This window comes from Notolepis coatsorum (assembly GCF_963971535.1).
Source record: "Notolepis coatsorum genome assembly, chromosome: 18".
Taxonomy (NCBI): domain Eukaryota; kingdom Metazoa; phylum Chordata; class Actinopteri; order Aulopiformes; family Paralepididae; genus Notolepis; species Notolepis coatsorum.
The window spans coordinates 17829185-17834184 of record NC_140182.1 but is presented as its reverse complement, the minus strand read 5'-3'; positions in this window follow the sequence as shown (position 1 = coordinate 17834184).

Genomic DNA, 5000 nt, shown 5'->3' with positions numbered 1-5000 from the left:
CCGTCCTCTTCTCATTATTCTAGATACTGACCCGTCCTCTTCTCATTATTCTAGAATAGCATCAAACACTGCAACAGGAAATAAACTTGGGTCCATTTAAAATGTTTATGTTGTCAAGTTGAAACCGTGTGTTGTGTTTAAGGTACGCCTTCTCCAAGAACAACCAGCCCACCATGGAGCCCATCCCCAACCCCAACGTTGAGTTCGGGGAGGCCACAGAGATGAGTCAGAATGACGTCACCAGACTCAACAGGCTGTACAACTGTAACGTTAGATAAACAGACAGGTAGATACAGTGCCGAATTTTGTATGCAATAAGTAACCTTTTCAGCCATTTCTGGCTAAATCTCTGTGGAAAATAGGAATTGGGTTTGTGAAACGAAACCAATATAAGTTATGTGCTGAGCAGAGGTTCACAAGATCTTTTCTAAGAGTTAAATAAAATCAGCTCTCGTCAACTTTGTTGAATTCGAAGCCTTCTGTTGCTGGTGAAAGGGACAATATATATTAATGAACATTCAGTATTTTGCAATAAAACATTGAAATACACCCGACACCACATTGGTAGTCCCCACATAAAACCACATAAGACCAAGTGCATAGTGCAAGTAGGTGAACCTGTCTCGTGACCTCAAACACCATGGATGCCCAGTCCCTCCACTCTGCAGTAAACAGAAAATAAATGTCCTGGTATCACTTCCCACTTTATCCAATCAGGAAAAGGAACCCTAGATATTTGTACTTATTTCAAGAAACCTTGCCAAGACAAATTAGCTTACTGCACTGGTAGATTATTTTACTTGTTTAAAGCACATATTCTCAAAAAATATATATATATATTTATTTCTTATTTTTGTCAGACAATTTTTTTCAGTGAGAGACCCATGTGTTAGAGCTATTATTTTACTTATCTTCACACAAAAAATACCACTTACAGCACCTTAGGCTTAAAGGAACATGCCAACTTTTTGGGAAATTAGCTTATTTGCCATCTACCCTGGAGTTAGACAAGCAGATACATATCCTTTTCTTCTCTGTGCATTAGGCTTAGGGAACAGCCGCAACATTAGCCTAGCTTAGCGCCATTCACTGGAAGTAGGTGTGCCAGTGTAGCCTAGTTCCCAACAGTCACTCCAAATACAACTCCAAAACGTTCCTGTAAACATGTTGTGACCTGTGTATTTACCACGCGGAGAAAAAAGAATTACACATTTCCGTTTTCGATTTCATCACCTCAAAAAGCCCTGTTGTTTTTTTGAAAGAATAATCTGATTGGTTGTAAAGATTCAGTCTGAATCCTACCACGATCACGTTCCTCGTCGAAAAGTACACAGTGTGCAAAACCACCTGCCGATCAGAGGAATTATATATATATTTTCATAATCCATTTTAAACTCACTGGTGCCTCTCGGAGTCTGCAGAAAGCCTGTGTGCACAGCACATGACACTGGGCATGAAACATGATGCAGAGCTGAGGGCTTGTGTCCACATTTAGGGCGCTGGGAAGCACTGGGATGAAGCGTTGCGGTGAGAAAAAATACCTGCTGCGAGTGAGTTCTATTGTAGCTATTACCAACCACCTGACCACCGTTGTATGATAGATGTTGTCTGACAGACATTTGATTCAGATGATCTATTTGTTATTTTACTGTCTAGAACCACGAATTGCGCCTTTGCGTTTTTTGTTATTTTACTGGTGTTTTGTCACGATGACCACCAACCAAAGGACGCTTGCCCTCATACTCTGGATGAGTTTGGTGATGTTCCTGCTGTCAACGCGCAATATGGCGGTCGTAGATCGAGGAGGATGGGGGCGTGTGACGCGATTCGTTGAATATGATTGGTTGTCTGAAAAAGAGCGACAGTGACGAGGCCAGTGCCTTTCAGAAAAGTTCTTGAGGTCTTCAACTAGAAACACTCGGTGCCGCATGCGCTCACTCCTCATTGGGAACTATTTAAAAAAGACGCTGGCGCCCAGAAAAACACTTTATATGGACAGTCACAAGCCCTAAGGCTCATTCTTGCTCATTTCTCTGAAATTTGCCTACCCCACCTTTAATTCCACTCAATGTATTTTTCAAACAGGTTGCCAAGACGACCCAAAGCTGCACCGACAGTGTTCTACATGGATTTAACAACCACACTGGTGTCACAATGTTTGAAATGATTGTTGTTTTCAATAAAAACGCCATGGTAAAATACATATATTTTAATGTTTTGATTTATCATGTTACATTATGGGATTGACTACAAATCTTGAGAAAATACGATTTCTAAACATGTGCTTAGTTTGTTTCAACTTTGTAAATGTGATTAGGATAATGTTTAGATTTAGGAGAGGTAAACAGATAAATAATAATAATGATAATAATGATGATTATTACAATCGTTACCCTTAGCTGTCAGAGTTGTACCCTTCCTGCAGACTTGTTGTACAGAAGTTGTAAGTCGCTTTGGATAAAAGTGTCAGCTAAATGACTAAATGTTAGAATTATTAGTTAACTGATTCTCTGCCAACAACGATTATATACGTGTTTGTCCGCCAATCGTTGAACGCCAACCACGTATATATATATGTTATTTGATAGTTTTTTCTTTTTTTTAATATTTTTGTTCATTACTCATCCAGGGACCTTGGTGTTACCATAGGGAATGAGTCTGAGATCTCAAAAGTCCAATACCGCCGCCTGGTGGGATGCGGCCGGTGTTGCACTTCCCTTGAGACTCTGTATATGGGGCTGTGCGTTGATTATATTGGTCTGGGCGGACTTTTCTAGTAACCTGAACCAAGGGCTTCACCCGATCGCATTGAATCATTTTCAGGACCCCTGATTCATTATGCTGTGGTGGGTTATGTCGTGGGCCAAATGGACATACGATCTACCAGATGGCAATCAAATAATTGGAATATTCTTTTTGGAATCCCACCGGCCACAGGTAAGAGCAATTTAATGTCAATTTCAGCTTGATTGTGCCTTGTTTTCATAGCCATCGCCCTGATCAGCGTATGTTGTTGTACTAACAAATGCCATTATTGACAATCAATTAATCAGAAACGACCCCCCCCCCTTTCATGCATTCATGATGGAACATAATACCGATCATATGCATTTGAATTTTTTATTGTAGCGTGTATAGGGACAAAATGCCAATGGATTAAGTATAATATACGTCGCAGGCTATTATTAGCCTCCCAGGAATTACCCTAAACCGCTCTAAAACCATACTTACTATACTTACTATACTACAATATTCACCACGGTATAAAACGGGAATGTATGGATGGAATTTTTTTTCTTTTTCACATCTTGAACGATAGATACTCGATGTCAAATGGGCCATAGTATTGCATCCATAGCTATAATATAAAATATAGTTATAGCCCTGCAAACAAGGTGACCGACTCCATAGGTTTAATGCATGGCAGCACATAGCCATATCCTGTTCCCAGCGTGGCAGAGAATGAGTTAATACAGTAATAAGCGTCAACAGATTATGATTTGTTTGTTTATTTAATTTTCTATTTAGCTCCGCCAACAAATAGTTCCACAACTGCAACAGCTTGCTGCTTTGTATAGGTCTACACACGTTACCGCTGGACCACTGGATTTTGCTTTACCTTTCTTCTTGACCAAAGACTGCCTTTCTATCTTCTTCTAAAAGTTACCAAAGATGTTTCAAAACAACTGAAGAAACGTGCCGTGGCTCCCTCCTCCCTCTCAACACCAGCTGAAACTACTGTTTGGGGTGTGAAATTAACGGTTATTATTAATTATTAACACCTGTGCGACAGAGTGATACATATAGTTCCAAGCCCCAGTGCTGTTATGTGCCAAACACTCGTGGAAGGCCTCTTGTCCAATTAAATTACTTGGTTGGAACTCATTAATGTTAATGTTAAACTGCTAACTAATGCAGTATTATGCATATGCTTTATCAAACTCCGGGAGAGGTGTTTTTGGCCAACAGCTAGGCTAGTGTTGGTATCTGTCTGGAGAAGACAGTAAGCACATGTTGGCGTGTTCCTTTAACATTATTGATTTGTCAGGATACTTTTATACAGTGATGTCATCACTACAGTTTAACTCACTGTATTATCCAACCTTCCTTAACAAATGTCCCGGTTAACATTACTGTCAAAACTAGCAGTAGACCCCAATTGTCACTCCCACCAATGGAATCGAGCAAAGTCAACTTGACTTGAATGAAGAAGATGGGTGTATTGTAGAATGAAGAAGATGGGTGTATTGTAGAATGAAGAAGATGGGTGTATTGTAGAATGAAGAAGATGGGTGTATTGTAGAATTAAGAAGATGGGGGTATTGCAGAATGAAGAAGATGACAGTATTTGCAGAATGAGGAAGATGACAGTATTGTAGAATGAAGAAGATGAGCTAAGGTATTGCAAAATTAAGAAGATGAGGGTATTGCAAAATTAAGAAGATGAGGGTATTGCAGAATGAAGAAGATGAGGGTATTGCAGAATGAAGAAGATGAGGGTATTGCAGAATGAAGAAGATGCGTGTATTGTAGAATGAAGAAGATGAGGGTATTGCAAAATGAAGAAGATGAGGGTATTGCAGAATGAAGAAGATGAGGGTATTGCAAAATGAAGAAGATGCGTGTATTGTAGAATGAAGAAGATGAGGGTATTGCAAAATGAAGAAGATGAGGGTATTGCAAAATGAAGAAGATGAGCGTATTGTAGAATGAAGAAGATGAGGGTATTGCAAAATGAAGAAGATGAGGGTATTGTAGAATGAAGAAGATGAGGGAGGGTATTGCAGAATGAAGAAGATGCGTGTATTGTAGAATGAAGAAGATGAAGGTATTGCAAAATGAAGAAGATGAGGGAGGGTATTGCAGAATGAAGAAGATGAGGGTATTGTAGAATGAAGAAGAATGGTGAGGATATTGCAGAATGAAGAAGATGAGGGTATTGTAGAATGAAGAAGATGAGGGTATTGTAGAATGAAGAAGATGAGGGTATTGTAGAATGA